The sequence below is a fragment of the Dipodomys spectabilis genome, unplaced genomic scaffold (genome assembly GCF_019054845.1).
Source record: "Dipodomys spectabilis isolate Male_0828 unplaced genomic scaffold, ASM1905484v1 ptg000252l, whole genome shotgun sequence".
Taxonomy (NCBI): domain Eukaryota; kingdom Metazoa; phylum Chordata; class Mammalia; order Rodentia; family Heteromyidae; genus Dipodomys; species Dipodomys spectabilis.
Window position 1 is genome coordinate 967,598 of NW_024870929.1, and position 22,875 is coordinate 990,472.

Genomic DNA, 22,875 nt, shown 5'->3' on the forward strand with positions numbered 1-22,875 from the left:
ATCTCTGATATTTGGATGAGCTTCATGTTAAAATATATCAAATTAACACTATAATGTAAAAACCTTACATTCTGTTTCAATGTAGAATCAAAGTTATATATACTGAATAACTGCTATATATATGTTAAAAGCTGTCCCTTACGACTACCTCATTCTCCCCCATTCTTATTTATTATTTTTTCTGCTTAGTAAAATATTCTGACAGTGAGCTGAATAATATTAAATAGCCAATTAAATTCAGGAGTCTACAAAGGAGGAGTCAAAGTTCATACTTCATGGGGCTGTTCCTATTTGAACATCTGACAATAAATATGTAATACAGGAAAGAAAATGAACCTTTTAGCTCATAAAATTATTTAATCCCACTGAGAAAGGAGAGGGGAAAAAAGTCCTTCTCTACCAGAGTAAAAGGCAAAAAGAAAAAAAAAGCCAAAAATCAGGTCCCAAGAGAGAATGTAATTAAATAACATGGCTATCAGGGTAAGCGTAATCTCTGGTAATGAAACAGTGTTGTTTCTTTTCATTTTGGGGAGCGTGCGTATTTTCACCTGAGGATATCTAATCCATTCATCAACAATCTTTGGAATTACTATTTTTGAGACCTAACATAACATGACAGCTTGTATTGAGCCAACAGAAAAAGTTGTTATATTTAGCAAAATTTGCAGAAAAAAAAAATTAAAAAAACAAAACACTAAAGTTTGTCTGACTCCCTCAATGAATGGGATAATGGCAACTCAACAGTTTAACTGAAGTCTTTCATTTACTATGAAGAGCTCAGTGGGCTGTCCACCCCAAGGCCAGTCTCTCCCCTCTTCTTCATTGAAACTGCACATCGTCCAGCCCCTTCCCACCCCTCCAAAGCTTCAGCAGGATGAGAGCACTAAAAATAAGTAAACAACCAACAAAGGTACCCGCATTCACGCAGTCTTGTGGGGAAGAACAGCCAACTATCCAAAACTTGGCTAAGTTGTCCTCATGGCTGAAGCAAACTCTGTTTCAGAAACTTTCCAAGAACATCTGAACAGTATACTTCATTAAAAAAAAAAATCATTCACATACCTTTAAAATTGTTTCCTGAATGCGGCCATGTGGCTGGGTTGTTATTAGTTGTTATAATCGTTAGTATTATTTTGCTAAAATGCCATTTTCTTTAAAACACCAAGGGGGGGAATATATATATTTGTGTGTATATGTGTGTGTATACATATTATATATATATATATATATATATATATGCCAGGCTGCTTGGATATTCTCCATTTAGGAGATCTTCCAATAAAACCACACACACACACACACACACACACACACACAAATAAAAAAGGAGCTCAGCAAGCATTGATAGAGGAAGGAAGGGAAGAGCAGAACACAATTTGCAACAGAGGAACTATCACATAAAAGACACAAAAATCAAGGTGTGGTGCCTTCTCCCGTGTGGTTAGCCGGTAAGCAGGACCACACAAGGGCACATTTACTGAGACTTAAGATACCAAGGGGGCAGCTGTTGAGATGCCCGGGGATGTTGTTTTGAACTCGCAGAGTAACCCTGTGAAGTGGGTGTGCTCACGGACTCGTTGCAAAGGGGTAAACTGAGGCAGGCCCTCACAGAGAGAAGGTACAAGCATAGTCGTTTTAGAGAGTGTGGGACTCTCTCCTATACACCTGCCAGTCTTCAAACTTCTCCAGCCTAATCCCAGCTCCCCCCATTCTTCCGACTGAAATTTGACGTGAGCACCGGGTGAGCTCTTCTTGTGTTCTCCCGTCAAACTGGCCACTTACTCCTCTACTAAACGGTCTTTGCTCTGGTAGTCATGGAGTGCTTAATTTTGTCTCTTCTATCAGACTCTAAGCTTGATGGCGGTATGTCTTCTCCAGTCTAGAGACCTTATTGCTGTGTGTCTAGAGGCCAGCAAAGAACTGGACAGAATTCCTCACTGAGCTCTTCCCGCTCCCTTGAAACCATTCTGACTTCCGTGTGGTATCCAGGTTCCCTCTATTAGTGACCGCAAATGTTGACAAATCACCATCAATCGTAATGGCTAATGCTTATGCAGTGTGTATGACACCCTTGGGCCGATTTAAATCCTTTACATATACTCGATCATTTAATAGCCACAAAAAATCGTTTTGCACACGAGGAAAATTGAATTGAGAAAGGTTAAGTAAGCTGGGCACTGGCGGCTCATGCCTCTAATCATAGCTACTTAGGAGGCTGGAATGGGCAGGGACAGGGTTTCAGACCAGCCTGGGCAGGAAAGTACATGAGATTCCATCTCAACAGAAGAAGTTAGGCATGGTGGTGCAAATATGTCAACCTAGGTACGGGAAGAAGCAAAAAAACAGGAGGACTGCCGTCCAGTGTGTGTCAGCGGAGGAAGTGAGATTCCATGTCCATAATCAATGCTCAGGACCGGAGATTTAAGATTAGCGTTGCTTTGTATGTCCCTCCCCCACAGTATAACCCCTGCTTTCACTGCATTTGATGTCGGTATAATTTGTGGAGGGGAAGGGGAAAAACAAATTGTTTAAATAGGGATACAGGTGGACCCATTGCAACAATGAGAAGTACAAGTCGTTATGTGGAAAACGAACTTTACAACTTTGGTGTGTGTGTGGGGGTTTGCAGGGAGGGAAGGGGAAACAAAGGAGGAGGCTACAATGCTTGATAAGAAATGTACTCATTATCTTGCCCATGTAATTGTAACCCCTCTGTACAGTACTTTCACAATTAAAAAAAGATTAGTGGTAAAACACCTGCCGAACAAGCACAAAACCCTGAGTTCAAACCAAAGGAAGAAAGGTTAGGTATGCAGTCAAATATCATATAGCTAAGAAAAATATATCACGAACATCTGTACAGAGGCTTCTCATGCTGTGTCAAAAGAATTCATTTTCCAACGGATAAATTCACTGAATTTGAGCAGCATGTTAGAAAAGAAAATTGGAAAACGTTGATTAAAAAAATCTCTTGTCCATAGAGCTTGACAGCATGCACGTGTACACAGACATATTTCTATGTATCTGCGTATATATAAATAAATGTATATGCCATATCTAGACACATATATTTAAAGGTAGTGTAGTTAAAATAGAGTGGTCTCTATTATTTCTACTTTATTCTTCCAAATTAGTGAAATATTTTAGAAACTTTAGACATGATCGCTTCTAATTTTCCTTCCTTTTTTTTGTGTGTGGAATTTTTACTGGGAATTGAACTCAGGACCTCACACTCTCTGAGCTTCTTTTGCTCAAGGCTGGCACTCTATATCACTGCAGTTGCTGATTAATTGGAGATAAGACTTTCACAGACCTTTCTGCCTGGGTTGGCTTCCAACTCGGCTCTCAGCCTCCTGAGTAGCTAGGCACTCCTAATTTTCAATTAGTCTAAGCAGAAAATGAAGACTGAAGAAAAGTAAGGTTGAATTTTTACTAAAGTTAGCATCTACCATTTCTTAATGCAAAGTGAACACTGTAGTTTGAAACACAAACTCTAACGAAACCCACTTTTACAGTGCCCCGCTGTTCCACAGACTTTGTCATCAGTATTTTTAACTATCTTCATAATATTTGCTATTTATGGCCATCTTTGAAGTAGTCTTTACTGATGGAACATGATGGTTTCTTGGACTATGGAAGCCGTTTTCTCACTCAATATCAACAAGATCCAAAATAGTTTTACAGAAAACAAATCATGGAAGCTCGGCCAGTTTTCTCGTTTCAGGTTAACTTTCTTAAAATCTAAGAATTTTTTTTTTTTGAAAAAAGAGAGAAAAAGGTCTTGAATCCAATGAGCCAAAAAAAAATCTGCAATGGGTAGGTACTTTGTTTTTAACCTTTATTTTATGGTAAAGATGCTGTACAGAGGGGTTACAGTTACAAGAGTAAGGCAACGAGGACATTTCTTTCTCCTCCCTTGTTTTCCCACTATCCCTTCCCTCACCCACTTTTCTCGGGACTCATTTTGACAGAACTCATTCTAATCTCAAATGCTCTACAAACACACCAGTTGTCCAGTAATTGTCTTAAAGTTCCTCTTTGTGACGTGAAGCTGATCATTAAGACCATGATGGTACCAATTCTAACATAAAGGAAGAGTGGTCTATTCTCCTTAAAAAAATTAATGTCTGGGGCTGGGAAGGCGGCTCAGTGGTAAAGCGCTTGCCTTGCATGCCCGAGGCCCTGGGTTCGATTCCTCAGCACCACATAAGCAAAAAGAAAAAAGCCGGAAGTGGCGCTGTGGCTCAAGTGGTAGAGCGCTAGCCTTGAGCTGAAGAGCTGATGGACGGCGCCCAGGCCCAGAGTTCAGGCCCCATGACCGGACCCAAAAAAAAAAAATTAATGTCTGTCAAGATAAAGAGATGGCAGGGTTGAATTTTAAATCTGTTACTATCTAGGTAACTAAAAGCCATGCCCAATACCTGATTTAATCCTTGATATTTTTTAACGTTATTAAATGCACCACTGGGACGATTAGAAAACGAGAATCTGGATTCTACGTCAAATAGTACTACCATGTGAATGTTAAACATCCTTTGGTTGTTGTTAATGTTTAGGAGAATAGTCCAGTTCTTGTGAATGTTCTCATATAACTCACTTTCAAGTGACTCAGGAAAAAGGAAAATAATAAGCTAAAAATGATCAGTGAAGCCAAACACCAACGACTCACGCCTGTAATCCTAGTTACTCAAGAGGTAGAGACTGGAGGATCAAGGTTTAAAGCCAGCCTGGGCAGGAAAGACCTTGTGATTTTAATCTCCTATTAACCTCCAAGGCTGAAAGTGAAGCTGTGGTTCAAGTGGTAGAGTGTCAACTTTGAAAAAAAAAAAAAAAAAAAACAAGCAAATGAAAAACAAAAACAAAAAACAAGGAAGACCTTCAGACCCTAAGTTCAAGACCCAGGAGTTGCAGAAAAGAAACTAATAAGTATAATGAGGATGCCAAAATCAGAAGCATCATTTGGGAGAAAAATGCTTTCAAATAAATAACAGCAGTATCTTTATTTTTATTTATTCATTTATTTTGTAGGTTGTAGGGCTGGCACTCTGGACCTGGGCACTGTCTCTGTGCTCAAGGCTTCTTGTGCTTACTGGAGATGAGTCTTACAGACTTTTCTTCCCGGGCTGGCTTTGAACCGTGATCCTCAGATCTCAACCTCCTGATTACAGGCTTGACTTACAGGCATGAGCCACTGGCGGCTGGCAACAGCAGTGTTTTTTAATGGTACTCCATATTGACACAATACTTTTGTTATTTGCTTGTTTTTGTTTATTCTTTCCCTTCCTTTCTTTTCTTTTTTTAGTGGTTGTCATCGTGGTTTTCATGCCAGTCCCAGGGCTTGAACTCTGGGTCTTGGTGCTGTCCCTGAGCTTTTTTACTCAAGGCTAGTGCTCTACCACTGGAACCACAGCTCCACTTCTGGCTTTTCTGCTGGTGAACTGGAAATTAGGAGTTTCAAGGACTCTCCTGCTCAGACTGCCTTTGAATGCTGATGCTCAGATCTCAGCTAGATCCTGAAGAGCTCGGATTACAGACATGAGCCAGTGGTGCCCAGCTGAAAATACATTTTTTTTTCTTGTGGGGCCTGAACTCGGCCTGGGCGCTGTCCCTCAGCTGTTTAGCTCAAGGCTAGCACTCTACCCCTTGAGCCACAGCGCCACTTCTGGCTTTTTCTGCTTATGTGGTGCTGAGGAATCGAACCCAGGGCCTCATGCATGCAAGGCGAGCGCTCTACCCCTGAGCCACCTTCCCAGCCCCTGAAAATACACTTTTAACTACTTATTGTTTCCAGCCTTAACTGCCTTCCTCCCCACTGCTTTGATTCCTGACTCTTCCCACAGGAAGGATTCACTACGTAGTTTTCAATGACTGAATCAGAGTGTGGTATGACCTTCAATCTTGATGTACAATTAAAATATGAAGAGAGCCTGTAACATTACCTTAACGGCTGGTTGGTTCAGGTAGGCTAGATTAGGGCAACGTTTCAGGTGAAGCCACTGTGGAGGGCAGCTACTCTGACAAAAGATTGGTCGGAATCCACAGACACATCTTCTCTGTTAAAAGGAGCAGCCAGGCGCAGGAAGTTTTCACATGCTGCTAATGGCTCTAACTCCTAAGTCCTGTTCTCCTGATTGCTAGGGCCCCGTGGAGATGGTCTTCAGACACTTCTTGCTTATTTTTCTCTCTGGACTCAGCAACATGGAGTCAATTATAGGACAGAAGTGGGAGGACCCCGAAATCTAGGCAAGAATACAATTCAGTCAAGAACTGACTGTTCCTGATTTCTTAGCAACAGCCTGGATGGAACAAGTGTTATTTAAAGGAGGTGGTTTAAGAAACTTGATAGCCTTTTCTTAGATCTCTGCCTTGTCTCCTTTCACCAAGAAATCTACATACCTGGAACACAGTAGTTCCGCTACTTATAGAGATGCCTACTTTTTACCAAGTAAAAGTAGGCACCCTTCCTCTTATTTGGTCTTCACTAAAAAAAAATGGCAACATGAAGACTGTCTCTGAAGCGTCTGCACTTATACTTCTATTAAAACCAAGGAAGGATCTCTGAAATAAATGATGTCTTCAGAAATCAGTACCTCCCTCCCCCGTCCCCAACAGACTGGCGCGAATACTGATGAAATCGGGGGTTTCTTTTCACAAGAAAATAGTAGCTCGTTATGACTGTCAGTCCACTCGAAATTCATCTTAGCCATCTTTTGTTTATTTGGCCAGTCCTGGGCTTGAACTCAGGGCCTGGGCATTATCCCTGAGCTCCTTTTGCTCAAGGCTAGCACTCTACCGCTTGAGCCACAGCGCCACTTCTGGCTTTTTCTGTACATGTGGTCCTGAGGAATCGAACCCAGGGCCTCATGCACTCTACCAGTAAGCCACATTCCCAGCCCCAAAGTTTTAGTTTTATAGCTATCTTATTATTTAATACACATAGCCATGTAATAGAGTCATGTCACAAGTTCACTTACATCTGTATATCATATAAATAGCACTCACGATCTCTAATTTATATGTGTATATACAAAGTTAGATATGTAGCGTGTGTTTTCATCAATGGATGCACGCACATGGATGCATGTGTACATAATCTATATACACTTCACATGTTGATATGTACTTATATCATGAACGTAAGTCATGTGCAGCATTCATATTTTATCTTAAAGATGATCCCATTCTTCTAAGAAGCTGTTCAAGTTCTAACAAACGTTTTGCAAGGGTGAGAAGGGCTAAAGGGGTGACATTGATCAAGACATGTTATATTCGTACACGGCTGTGCTAAATGGCCTCTCTTTTGTACACCTACTTAAAGGTGATAAAAATTGATTTAAGAAATGAAAGCTATACAAGCCATGGTTTTGAACAAGGCTTCTTCAGGATTTCATACCATACCCTCAGTAAATTGTCCTAGCTACAGCGTGACAACCTGTGACGGAAATGTGATGGGCGTTTGCTCAACAAGCTAAGTTGCATACAATTACTTATTTAAGAAACAAAAAGTGACCCCACACGAGGATTATTATAAGCCTAGCTGAACGGGCGAAGAAATTAAGTCATCAAGGTTCCATGGCCTGCAAAGACTACAAAACTGGTAAGCGAAGGACCGCTCAAAGAAATTCAAGAAGTTCATCTCCAAAGCCACCTATACATCAAAGCCATGTTCTTCCCCTTAGTAAAGCATCAAGAGATCAGAAATACCAGAGGCTTCTGTGAAGACCCTACACAGAGACTCACAGATCACTTCCCACCCACCTTAACTGATACCAGTCGAATCATTAAATATAAAAATCCAGTGTCCTAATGCCACGAAATGTATGTCCCTCCTGAACTGCATCTGTGTTCATCAACCACATTCATGCAATATCATGTATCTTGGAGTTCCCACTACTCAAAATTAACCACACCTCCTCTATCACCTTATAATGGCCGCAACCTAAGAGCCAGTGATTCATGCATACATTCTACTATTATTTACATATGTTTCCATATGCATCTCACTGTGCAAAATGTGAACATTGACAGGCTGTAAAAATACTGGGCTATAAGGAGGGCTGCTGGGTACTGAGCCAGGAAAAGCTAATCAGATAAAAGTTTCTAAGCAAAAACCTGCCTGTCTGCAAAGATATTATTTCAATTTACACTTTACAATGAAGAACTTTACAAAGAGAAAAAAAATTAATATGGTTATACTTCTCACAGTAAAGGATTTGCAGCTATGAGTTGGAAGTCAGTATCTCTTAAAAATAGGTCTGAGTAGCCATTAGTAAGAAATTATATATATATATATATATATATCTGTATATAGGAGAACTATATATTACTACTTAGACATCATCCTGTGCATGAGTGTGTTTATCTAGAAACAAAGAAATGATACTTCATATACAATCACTGCATGTCATTTGTAAGGGCTGTACTAAAAATATTCAGCAGTACCTAAAATAATGAATGGCACAGAAGGCATTTGAGATAGTCATTAAAAATAAATAAGTCACTGCCTGAAGAATAATGTTAGAAAAGTACTTAATTTATTATTATTGTTGTTGTTGTTGTTGTTGTTATTTTGCTGGTCTTGGGACTTGAACTCTGGACCTGGGTGCTATCTCTGGGCTCTACTCTACTAACTAAGCCACAGTACCACTTCTGTCTTTTTCTGTGATTAACTGAAGGTCTCACAGACTTTCATGCCCTGGGCTGGCTTCCAACCATGATCCTCAGACCTCAGCCTCCTGAATAGCTAGGATTACAGGTGTGAGCTAGCTAGCTCAGCGCACAGCTAAAGTACTTCATTGTTGAGATCAATACTAGATATAGATAGATATAGCTATAAATAGAGAGGGATATAGACATATACACATAATTATGGATATAAACATAGACATAGCTATAGATATAGATAGATAAGGGTGAGTACTGTAAAATGTGGCTTAGTGGTAGAGCATCTGCCTCATATATGTGAGGCGCTAAGTTAGATCCTTAGCACTGGAGAGAAGGGGGGGAAAAAAACTCCTGGATTTGTAATTCCTCCTTCTGTTACTCACTACCTATGAGAATTAGGCTACTCTCTGTATATTGCATTTTCTTTGTGAAGTGGATCTCAAAAGTAAGTAAGATGGCTGTGGGGCCAGCATGAAATAATGCATGGAAAGCAACTTATGAACAGAGTCTGGCACGTAATAAGTTAAGTACATGGTGAATGTGAGCTCTATCTTTACATCTATATTTATAAGTGCATCTCCATATGTATAGAGGAAGAGCTTGGATCTGAGCTTGGGGGTCCATTTAAGAAACTCTGTGCAGCATCATCTGGGACACAAAAGTTGAAGGAAATCTCTGCCCAACCACACACTGCTTTGAGCCACGACGGAGAAATTAAAGATAGACATGGAGGCATTTCAAAGAAATAAATATAATTGCCCTTTCAAATACATACTCCCTAAAAATAATCAGTGTGGCTCTTAGGCAGGCTTATTTAAGGACAGGATAGTTTGGGAGAAACTGATCTTATCTACAGAGTGGATGAGGCACACCCATGTGAAAGGCTGTTGCTACTGCAGAGCTTTAAAAAAAAAGTGATAATATTTCACCTTCATAAGAAGAAAATGAAGAGGGAAAACCATCAGTAAAATACAAGGCTCAGTCTTTCTGTGACTCATAGATGCCTCACTGAGCTGTCCACTGAGTCTGGATCCTGAGAGATTTCCATTTACTTCCATCCACGACAGGTTTAAAATAGCCCCGTCCAGTAGACACACGTGTGAGCCACTAGCACAAACTCAAGTTTACTAGTAGCCATGACTTTTTTTTTTTAAAAAAAAAAAAGCAAAAATAGGGAATGAAAATAATTTTCATATTACAGTTTAAGTGGAGATATTCATATGCTGTCAAATATATAGAGAAGGGGGGGGAACCTTAAGTATTTCACATTCTTTCTATCAACCTATGTCTTTGAAATTGGCTGTGTACTTTCTACTTAAGTACATCTTGGTTCTGACTGGCCACATTTCAAGTATTTGATAGTGACATGTGGGTAGAAGCTACCATATTGGAAAGTACAGGATTCCGAAAATGTTTCTTTATGCTTGATTAAAAGATTGACTTCGTCCTTCAGGTCGAAGAAGATGCCAGTAGCTATTGTTTCCTTTATGAAACCAAGATAAATCAATAAGCGAACATATCCTAATAACTCAACCGTGCTGATTTTTAAAAGAAAATATGTTTCAGCTACCTAAAACATAATAGGTCAAATTATTATTTAATGAGATTGATCTCTCCTCTGCAGTGTGCTAAGGGGTGATCCATCACATCTCTTAATTAGCCTACAAATTTTAAAGTTTGGACTGTGGAATATTCACCGATATTCACTCTGCTCTTGAACTCAAGAGTTCCTTCCAGAACTTGAGCTAAGTGAAATGCGTCCCCCATCCCATACACTCCGTCCCATGATTCCTCTTGATGGTGAAGAAACGTACTGCTCTGATTTAATACCATAAATTCAGAACAAATGGGAACCCTTCCCATTCAGAAGCGCTTCTGGGCCATTAACTCCCAAGCTGATTTGACATGCAACGTAGTATTCAGATAACAGGCTCAGAACATAACCCACTCCTAAAGCAAACAGTGTTTTATCTCCTTACCATCTGGGGTTGCTATCCTAAAGGACCACTTGCTTAGGGCTGTCTGATATCTTTTTTTTTTTTTTTAATATCCTGGAGTGGAGCGGTAAGTCCTACTTTATTAGCAAAACCCCTTTTTTGCTGGGATAAAAAGAGTGACATTGAAGGGAGGGAGGGAACAAAATTTTGGCTGAGACTTTTGTTTTCATTATTTAGCTGAGGAAAATCATTGGCTATACACACGTTCAAAAAAAAAACCCCACACAACCCTATGGTTTTTCTAAGGTACCAATAAAAGTGATACCATTCATAATGTGGACAGTGGTGTCTTTCATATATTGCCTATATTCGTGAACCTAAGTGCCAAGCAGATGGCTGAAATCTGTTTTGTATAAAATGTGTTCTTTTTTTCCCCCAACTGTGTTCTTTGTATTCATATTCAGCCTAGGTTTTAGCCATCAAAACACTGGCACTATGTCGATCATTAGCAGTATTTTAGACAAGTGGTAACTAAGGTATTGACTGTTCCCCACAAAATGTTCAGCTAATATTTCCCAGATGTATAATTAAGGAAATAGATCATCTTCTTAAATTGGTATCAGCACTTTGGATGGGTTCTGGCTTTCAACAGATTATACCAGTGGAAAATAATTTTATATCAAAAAATAAGGGCTCTGTTTCTTTGGTGAATTTTTGTGTTGCTGCTTGTTATAGTGCTGTCCATCAAAAACAACTCTGATCCTATTTCTCCCAACATTCAGAATAGGTGGCTAAAGCACATTGTCTCATGAAGTTTTTACAATGAAAACCTTATAACTCTCACATTTGTACACTTACTAAATAATTTAAGTTATTTCATATTTCCTCGTGTTTACACTACTTGTACAAATGCTAGCTTAAAAACACGAGTGTGGGCGACTGTCCCATATTAACAAAAAATACCTTTATATCTTGTTGTTCAATAATTTGTTCGATGAAATGATTCATTGTCATGACTCTGCACAAATGAAATTTAATTTGCCCAGCTTAAGATATGACTGAAACCAGAAAAATATTTTATATCCTTATATTTGCAAAAAAAAAAATGCCAAGCATTAGTGTATCAGATTTCCCATATACAAGCTACCAGAAGATGCATTTTCATGATATTTAATTATTCGTGGTAGCCAGAGGAAACTATAATTGAACTTCTGTAATTAAAATACAAGTTACCTTGGACAATCATTTAAAATAATTATAATCATATGTGCCACAAAAGCAAAATACAATCAACCAATTTCTTATCAGTACTATATACTAGAATATTTTTAGATATCGAACTAGTATGCTATCAAACAAAAACTCATTTTCTTCTAGTGGTGTTTATTTTCGATTTGCCTAAATTGAAACCTACTTTTAAAACTCACAATACAATGGCTTATATTCATAATATATCCAAATATTGTGCACTTTCAGAGGTTTAAGCTGGATCAATTTGCACGGGGGATACATAATTTTATACTTGTTTGTATGCCCAGTTCAGAGGGGCTTTGATTAAAACCCAAACGCCTGAAGTCAGACAGGTTTAAATTCTTGATTTAAAAACTGTTGGAACATATATCAACCTTGTATGTAACTAAATGCTAGACTATAAAACATATTAGCAGTACCTTTCCCGGCTGGATCGTTTCCAGATTTTCTTTCTGGTTTAACAGTAGGAGATTTGCACATTTTTCTTTGGTCAGAGTTCTAAATGTAGTTTGGGTACAGTAAGATTCTATTCATGCCCTTACAACCTTTATATCCACCCTGGAGCATATAGCCTTATTGATTTTGCATTCCTAAATATATTTTTGCACTCTTAATTCCATTTTGTATTCCTAAATTCAACGTGGCAAGCAGAGAATTTTTTTTTAATCTATACAATTATTAAGCCAAGAAGTAATTTCAACATAGTAAAATTCCAACAGTCTACCAAATACATGAATCTATTTTTTAGAATTGAACTCCTGTGAACAAGGATTTCAGGATATCAGAGATAGGGTTTCAAAGCAGAGATAATACAGAAGGTCTTAGCTATCTATCAACGATTATGTTACTGATGGCAAAACTACATTTTTTTCCTTCAAACTGTGCCAAAAAAACCCAGCATGCAATCTGCCAAATGTAAGATATTAATAATATGTGTAGCTTGTGCTCTGAGATAATACAGCTCTGTGGATGCATATTTCATGGGTGGGTATTCTCACTCCTTGCTTTACAGTGTTTGACTTTTACTTCAATTTTTTTAACCAGACACTAATGCAATTTCAGGTGATGCTAATAGTGGCTGAATTTATTTGGAATAAAGCTCTATGCAAAAGCATTCTTTGGACTCCCTATCCCATATTTTATTTCCTCACATAAAGACATGGGTAGCTCAGTGTAGCTATCAGATACACACACACACACACACACACACACACACACACACACACACACACACACACACATCCTTTTTCCTCTCATCTTGACAAATCTACTTTGAAGTGTTGGACGGAAAGAGCTATTCGTCCTGTTACCCTTTCCTGATAGTGCCTTTTTCGGTCCTCCATAGATAATCCATCTTTACGATACTAGTCATTTGTAAGGGTGAAAGAGCTGAGGTATCTGAGGGTTTCTAACAACACGGCATGAAAATCCCATCTTTTCAAACACCTCGAATAGTTGACAGCAAACTTGGGTATCTAACCTAATGAAGAATTAAACGTGGTACTTAAATGGAAAACTCCTGGGATACAGTACAGTTACTTGTCCTGTGCAAATGGCAACCATTTGATGGGTGATGAGGGGATCTCTCAAAGCCTGGTTACAGGGCATCATCTGTGTGCCAGGAGCTGCATACATGGGTTCTGAGCACCAGGGCTGGGAACTGGACACCTTTCAAATGTCGTTCAAAGTGACGGGGCTTTGGAGCCGAGAGGTTTGTTTTTTTTTTTTAGAAGCCTCCGTCGATGTTCTCGTTTCACATTTTGATTCAAAGAGGTCTCAGTTTGCAAACAAGAACTTTAGATCTGACCTCTAGCTAATGAAGCTTTCTACTGTATTACACTTCAACCAAATCAAGAATGACACTGAAAAATGGAAGCTTTAACCAAACTAGAGGAAACATTCTTGTTCTTTAGAAGCGCTGAAAGCACACGTGCACGTGGGCACACAGGCGTGCGCGCACGCGCGCGTGCACACGCACACACACACACACCATCATTTGCTCTGCGTGAGCTGGGCTTTTATTACTCAACCTGGCCATTATCTCAACTCTACAGCTCACACATCCCCAAATATTGGCCAAGCATATCTTCACTCACCCACCTTCGCTTTAAATATTTCATTAAATATGCCCCAGAGCACCATATTACTATACCTCTCTGTCGCATACACCATAGCATTCTGTGCTGCTAATGACAAAGGAGGCCTAAAAGTTTCTTTGTGTTCCTATGAAATAATTTCTCCTATCAAGAGACTCAAACTGTAGCTTCATAAATATTGGATCAGATTTACTCAAGAGATCAATGGTTTATCAGTAAAAAAAAAAAAATTTCTCCTGAATTCCAAACTTTTCAATGTTATCTATGAAACAAATCCTTCATAAAATGCTGGAGACCACACCCCCATTCTCTTTTAATTTATTTATAGACGTCTACATATTCTGCTCCTTTACTTTGATTTCTTAAATTGCTCTCAGGGCTTTGGGATATGATTCCATTTCTCTAACAGAATGCTGTTAAAATACTAAGCTTTTTTCTTTTCAACTGTTTATAGCCCAGATTCAGTGCATTTTCCTCTTCCAGTAATGTGAAGATTGTCAGATTCAACTGTACTACTACCAAGATTTGTACTGCATAATTCTTAGGGCACAATAAATAATGTCTATCCTTCTGTTTTCCAAATTCTATTCAGGTTTCACTCCCAGAAACATCATACATTTTATTTCTTCACATCCAGAGGAGGGTTAGAGAGAAATGACCATCTGAGTCTGATATTGTTTGTTATCATTCACTCCAGGTCAAAGTTGATTAAGTAAATGGATCAAAAGTTGAATAAGTTTAATAAGTGTATTCTGTACTCTGTTAAATAATGAGAATGCTGTATGTTACCTTAATGAGTCATCAACCCAATTCTCTTACACTATACGATAACAAAGAACATAGGAAATATTGACCTTAATTTTATGTGATATCTTCCTGTAATCTCCTTTCAAATATATTATGAAATTCAATAGCAAATATTAAAAAAAAAATGAGGACAAAACAAAGAGACACCAGGACAAGAGGAGGTGAAAAAAAAATCTTTGGACTTTGTCAACTATTGCCTAATAAGCTCTGGTCCAGAGTAAATAACCAAAAGAAAAAATTGTCGACAGAAAAAAAAATAACAATTTAACTCAACAACCAGAACAAGAATATTTTTGAACTTTGCCAAGCACTCTGTATTAACTGGGAATGAACAGTGGATCACATAAAGAAAAATAACAGTTTTTTCAATTCCTGTCCAGTGATGTGTGGATATGATTCTTACATGTGGTCCTGTGTTTCTTTATGTCTAGGATTCCCGCTAATTAGATAAGCATAGAATGGTTTACACTGATACGTCAATAGATCACATGTAGAAGTTTCATGAGCAGCTCTCAAATACAGATATCAATCCTTCGGAATCTCTTCACTGATTAATATAAAATCAGGAAATAAAACCAAAGTGAGTACTACAGTAAACCTTGACTCCATGCTGAAATAAATTTCCATTAACAATGTAGTAAGAATATATGATTTGTGTCTCTGTGTTCCTTTCACCACTGGATTAAGAAATTACTAACAGGAGAATCATGTTAACTCTTTCCTGTCTTCACTCTATGATGTTCCTTAGCCTGGAAAACTTCTGCAGATGACCCAACTGTCTCCTTAAACCACCAACATTGAGATCTTAGAAACATGGAGGGTCTGCTGCGTGACCTCATATAGCATTCATTCACCATGCATGTAATTCTTCGTTTTCCATGCAACTTCCATATAACACTGGGATGCGTGAGGGAGATAAGTATGTCAGAAGCAAAATGCACCCTTAATACAATCTCCTTCACGAACAGATACGCAAGTGGTGCTGCACACACATTTTTAAGCAAGATTCTCTCTCTTCTATTTTTTTTTAACATATTCTTCTCTAAAACACACGTTCTTTCAAAGATGTGAAGAGCAGAAATAGAAACTCTGTAACATAGGAAAGTTTCTCTGCCTTTCCTGCCAGTAGCTTTGCTTCAAATGGTGCTCCACATACCTACAGTATGTGTTGGTACTGGCAGATAGCCCTAGTTTGTTAGTAGCCAAATTATTTTTGTCCCTGAAATACGAGAAATCTCCATAGCACATGAATGGGATAGAATTTGCTAGTTTACACACATTTTTCCCCCTGATTCCAAAAACTCCAAAAACTCCAAAGCTCATTCATAAGTGCTCTCATTTCTGCAGAGGGACCACAGGATACTAGATAGCACCCGGTTGGAATTCTTAATTCTCCTTCTCAAGGAGAAAATGAAGAAAAATTCTTTTTCTTTTTTAACTCCGATATAGAACTTTGATCCTTAATACAAGAAAAATAAACAGCTCTCTGGTCTCCACACTCCACATTTCATTTAAATCAAAACATTTCAGCACAAGACATAAAGAAGGAAAAAAAAAACCTCATTCAGCAATAAACCAAAATATCAGCAGATTAAAACTCATCATGACAGCATAGTAGATTTAGATAAGGTGTTTCTCAATAACCAGCATGCTCATTACACACAACCACCAGATACATTTGCACACCACAAAAGCAACTTTACCAAGTTACAGAGGAAAAATTACAAGCACAAGGGAAACACTAAAGCAGAGAGATACTTAACACCAGTGATGATTTAACCACAGTAAGAGAGGGAGAGAAAGATATATTTTTAAAAACAGCATCATAGTAAATGTATCAATACTACAGAGCTAAGTGACTACAAGGTTATTTGGATAGATAAGAGAGAAAGAGATTTGAAACACAATGAACCAATATAATCAGTCTGAATTAAGATTGGATATTAATTCTGAATGTCTAAGGACATCTCCAAGCTTTTGTTTTTGTTTTTCTTTTTGTTTTTCCCCCATTTTCCTTCTGTCATGTTTCAAGAGCAAAAAGTCCTTAAACTACCTTGTAATAGATTAATTACTTTCAAGCTGAGTAACAAAAAGCCATAATGATCAGGAGGGAAAAATGACACAAAAGCAAGGAGAAAATGCACGTTAACAAGTTTATCAACAAACCTGGGTAATTCCAATCAAGTGTAGATTAAGGTTCCGCGATTCCAAACTGGCAGCATTCAAATTGGGTTCATATTTGGGTTTTATGTTTTGTTTGTTTTTAAAAACCACCTGTCCTAAAAACGACATTGTTTATGCTAATTATCTTTGTTGATGCCACAATTCTGTTTGTTTACTACATTCTTTTTTTTTAAAAAATACCATATCCCTATAAACAATTCTCACCAGAATTCTTCTCAATCTTGTCTCGGTCTGGTTTTCTCCAGCAGTCCAATAAGCAGCAAGCTCTACAAGGAAGGCATTAGGAGCTGACTCCTCAGGCTGGCAAAAGCAGAGAGAGCACTGCTGGGCGTTTACACCCAGACTCCGAGAGAAAAGGGTAACTGAGTGTGAAGAAATGCATCCCCCCCCCCCCCCCCCCCCCCGCCCCGCTCCCCCCCTTGGACAAGCAGAACCTTCCGCCACAGTATCTCCAGAGGAGATGTATGAACGCCCAAAGTAGGGAGGAACAGACTGAAGGAAAGGTGGACCAGGCTCCAGACTGCTGGAGAATGAAGAAAACCCAGAAAACAGAGGCTGTGCCCTCATCAGCCTCGGATCAACAAGAAAGAAGAAATATGAGCCATTCTCCTAATGCATGTCCAAAAGCAGGCATCAACCCTGAGCTGTTCCTTCTCCTGTTCTAGCAATAGCCCTGGGTTGAATTTCACTGGTAATATCAGTGATAATGCTGCCACTCAATGAAAAGGAAAAAAGGAAGGAAGGGAGAAAGGGACAGGAAGGTAGGAAGGAAGAGAGGGAAAGAGGAAGGGAAGGAAGGAAGGAAGGAAGGAAGGAAGGAAGGAAGGAAGGAAGGAAGGAAGGAAGGAAGGAAGGAAGGGAGGGAGAGAAAGAGGAAGGGAGGGAGGGAAGGAGGGAGAAAGGAAGGAAGGAAGAGAGGGAAAGAGGAAGGGAGGGAGGGAAGGAAGGAAGGAAGAAGGGAGGAAGGAAAGGAGGGAGGGAGGGAAAGAGGGAGGAAGGAAGGAAAGAAGGAAGGAAGAAAGGAAGCAAGGAAGGAAGGAAGGAGGAAAGAAGGAAGGAAAGGAAAGAGGTAGAGAAGGAGGGAGGGAGGGAGGAAAGGAAGAAGAGAGCAAGCAAGATAAAGGAAGGGAAGGAGGAAAACAATGAAAGAAGGAAGAAAGGAAAGAAGGAAGGAGGAAAAGGAAGGAAAGGAAGGAGGAAAAGGAAGGAAGGCAGGGAGCAAGGGAAGGAGGAAGGAAAGAAGGAAGGAGGGAACCTTCCAATGTCCTAATTCAATCCATATATTTGTGCAACAAGAATTTTCCTTGAGAAAGAAGGTGATTCCTTCTTTGCTTATATTTTGAACACACTAAAAAATATTCTGGTTTCCATCACCTGAGTCAGAATCCTGGACTATTGAAACTGTATGTAAGTTAATGGAAGAGCAAAACTTCGACTGGGTTATTTCCCATGCTGTTTGATTAACCTCACTGAAATTACAAGTGAATAACAAACTGCCAAATGAACCAGAATGTATCGCTTATACTTACTTATTAACTAATCCATTAAGAGGCCCGCATTCAGACAACACAGTGCACATCTGCATCATACAACATACTCATTAGGTAGCGAAGGAATTGATCATGGAAAGGACAGACAGTGAGACTAAGACTTCATCCATAAAGGTCATTTTGCTTTCTAAATGCATGCTGAAGGAAACCTCTGAGAAAAGCTCCCAATTCTATAGAAGAGCCATATGCTTAACAATCAGACTAGGACTAGCTTTGAATCTTTGCCTTTCATAGATAATCCTATATAGAGGTTGCAAATCAGAGCTCCCCAAAAATGGACAGATAGTTTACCATGGGGTTATTATTTGAGAAATGTTATTTTTTAAATGACCCTCTCCATACTACCATGACAATGCTCACCCACTTATTCATCCGTCACTTCTGCTGAACACAGGGCCATGCACCATGCCACCTGGCAGTTAACCCTTACCTCTTCCTGAAAATAAGTTCTCTGACTACATCTTCAGAGCCACACTCCGGTGAGGGAGGGAGCCAAGGTTAGGTTAGGAATTACTGCACGAAAGAAAGCTGCATTCCAAATCAAGGTCTTCTAGCTGGCTTGTAAATGACCGGGAGGCAATTAAAAGCTATGCATGTAATCACGTATAGGTGCTTTTTCCTCTAAAATGTAGTAGCCAGGGAAAAAAGTCAATCAACTGGCCAAAAGCAGGGAGCAGCGCAGTATCAACTTGGAGGCTGACAGTTTTCACGAGGTGAAAGAGTGTGCGCAGGTAACTTTTCTCTTGACTCAGAAGTCGAGGGCACCTGTTCACCTGCGTGTGCTTATCACGGCAACGAGTTCCAACTAAAAGTTTCCAACTGAGCGGAGTAAATGCCTGGGTAATAAATATTTAATCAGCATGGTCAGATTTTAAGTTATTTTAATACCAATAATGTCAGAGATAATCTTGTATTCTCCTAGTAGTATTTTGGAGGCAAAATAACTCTAGATGTATTTCTTTTCTTCCAGGAGGAAAAAAATATATAAAAGTTTTAGAATGGGAACAAATATATTTCTTTAGTCCATATGACCATAAATAAATGTGGTGGTTATATGGAGTTTTCTAGGAGAAGGTCTACATTCTGGAATGGTCAATTAACAGCATTTAGGAAACAGGCTGTCTGTTATCTATACCCATTTTCAGATGATACAATAAGCTTAATTTGCTTCACACCAATACCTTCAACACAACTGCTTTTCCCTTCCTAGATATTACCAGACTGTTTTGCTTTTTAATTAAGTCTCTATGATAAAGAAATTAGAACATGTAACAAACAGTTTAGTCATAAAATTATGGTATTACAAGCATAGAATATACTATTATTGATGAACTATCAGAAAATGGCTGATTTACATTGAGGAGAGACTAATCTTGAAGTTTAAGATAAATCTTTTCAATTTTGTCCTCATAGGAGTACCAGGAAAGTAGAGGATATTCTCAAATGACAAGCTGTAAGTCACAATGTCTCCTTATTTACTGTCAGATAAATGTACAAAGTCACTGGCTTCTTGAGAGAAATTTAGGAGAGTTCACTCAGGCACTCTAGTGACGCTGTTACAAACATTTACACCATGTTCCCATCTGTATTTCCGCTAAATGGCAAAACCTCCAAGACAATTCCGATGAATTATCCTTTTGAACATATTTTGCCTGTTCAAATGCTACCTGGGAATCATGTCTTTTAGCAACTGTAATCAGTTGAGGCTGAGATGCCAGGAAGTGAAAAATGAAGAATTTCAAGCTTTTTACTTTTTAAAAGCAATTACATTTGTTCTACTCTCGGAACATGTATTAACAGACAACGAAACTGTTACTACTTCTTCACTATGTAACAGTGATTTATTAGTCTTAAAGCCTACGTTCATACCTACAGGTAAAAATACAGACACACACGTAAAAATACAGACACACACGTACTAACCTACACCCAGATTTGGATGGTGCTACCGAAGTTTGGAAGCATTCCTCCTTTCAAATAGACTACAGGTTGGAAAGGAGACCAGGTGAACAATACTCTTATCAATCAAATGAACACAACACATCACAAAAACTTCTGCACTACATCAGCCCTAGGCAACTTATATATTCCCCTACACCAAAGTTCTCTACTTCTGAAAGAAATTTACAAGTCTCCTCTTTAGATTTCCGAAGAAGCTGTCACTGATGGCAGGTGAGCAAATAGAATAAAAATCAACAGTCAATAAGAATCAACTTCTTATTCAGGAAAAGTCGCAAACAGTTACAAAGGCAAAAGGCATTGCTCACACATGCATAGATGTATGCAGTAGCATACATCCATAGAGAGGTCCTTTGGAGAATGGTAATATTCAACACTGCGTATGCATAATATGGAAGATGACAGTGGCTGCAGAAACGCTCGTGCATGAATTTATTGTAAACAAACAGTAATAATTTACTGAGGGTTTTTATATGTATTATCAGCTACAACCAAAGAAGGAAATTACAAAGAAATTACACAGTATGTCATTTTTCAAAATTATTTTAGCGACTGGTATTTGCAAATATGCTGTCTATATTAACAGCCCTATTGATTATCATTTGCTTATTTAATTAGCCATTAAAGAAAGCATGCCTCTGGATGACTAAACATGAAATTCTCACCAAGAAGAGGAAAACTGAAAAAAAAAAAAAAGGAAACAATGTTGAGAGATATTAGCATCAGAATAGGAAAGGGAAAAGTTTTAGCTTAAAAAGAGATAATTGAAAAAATACAAATAAAGTTGCCAGCAGGAAGCTTGGCTATATAGAGAAACTGGCTACAGCTGTTAATATGTAACTACCTTTTTATAAGCACAGTCTGTTAACAGGCTTAGAAATCAAGAGTTTTATTTGCAAAAAGAAAAAAAATAAAAAATAAACCCAACGTATAATTTAGAATTAAGGAAAATCATCCTGTAAGTATAACTGTACAGGCTAGAAAACTTACTGTGCTAAATTAACATGCTGTTACATTAATCAATAGTGCGTTCCATTATGGGCCACTTCTAGGCACAAGGAAATGGGACTAGGTTTGCAAATAAATGCTAATTGAAAGAGTTAATACATAAAACTTTGGAAATGAATTCAAAACTTGTCCAAGACAACCCAACCATTCTGTGAAATTATCTAGCAAAGATGCATCTTCTTAATTTAAAATTAAAAGGTGGGGGGGGAGTGAAAGAAAGACAGTATCTAAGTATGCACATTGGCAGTTTTACTCTCTTCCTTGATCTGAATCTCGTATCTATCCTATGTGACCATGTCCAAATGGAGATTTTATTTTCAATCCTCTTTCTCTACTATTGCTTCACTTCTAGATTGTTTTAATCTTTGTCCTTTCTTTTTTCGTCTTTTCATATCAAATTCAGTCGTTTGAGCGATGAACAGCTTGACTTAGCATATTTTTAACCAGCTGGTCTAGCACCTAGCTTTCATTGCATAGTCAGATACAACAAATGTTTATACAGAAGGTAGCTTTCATGAAAATGGAAAAAAAAAGAGCCTGGGTATCATGCATCCTGGCTTTTTTTAGCTTTAAATTAAAAAAAAAAAATTTCACCATACAGAATACAAAGTTTGAATTCTTTTTAATGGCAAACAAAAATCTATTTATAGTGCATAAAATGAACTTTTGCTGGGAGAAGAACTCAGATTTAAAAATTGCAATGTGTACTTATAGGACAAGAGCAAGGCAAAAAAAAAAAAATATCTTTACGAAGCCCTGTTTTACATGCAGCATCAAACGGAAAGGTATTGCTTGTATTTCTCTAAATAGGAACAACTTAACTACAAATACACTTATATGCATCCATAGCAAAGGGGGAAAATGTAGTCCAGCAAAATTCAGTTCAGACAGTGCAGAAATGAATCACTAAAACTTATAAAGAGGGCAGACGATTTCCTTTTCTTCTCGGTCCTCTCCCCCCCCCCTTTTTTTGGCACTTCAAGAGTAAATACTAAGATGGAACTGTGATGTTAAATTATCTTTGAGGGGGGAAAAGAAGACTTTCTCTCTCATATCAACAAAAGGTCATGTGCTTTTTCTGAGGAGCTTCAAAGTTTTACCAAAGGATTAGATAGGAACTTATAAGACTCTGTTTTTAACCACCAGCAAAAAGGAAAAAAAAAAAAAACCTTCTGTCACTCCAGAAATTATATGCAAAGAGATTCTGAACAGGAAACAATGCACAAAAGCATTTTTAAAAGGTACAGAGTAGGGAGGGTGAAGGGTTTGTGTGTGGGGAGGGGTGGGGGAGAGCCATCAGTGAAGGCAGGGAAAGTGAGAGCGAATGAGCCAGAGTCGGTGAAGAAGAGAGAAAGATGCCTCTCGTTCATTGAATTTCTTGTTATGGGACTACCACTTACAGAAAAGAAAGACAGAGAG

The 22,875-nt window shown here is 38.4% G+C and overlaps 1 protein-coding gene across 1 annotated transcript in view; it reads right to left on the minus strand.

Annotated features, from left to right (window-relative positions):
* Sox5 (SRY-box transcription factor 5) overlaps positions 1 to 22,875 on the minus strand; it is a 383,729-nt gene that overhangs the window by 360,522 nt on the left and 332 nt on the right. The window lies entirely within an intron of this gene.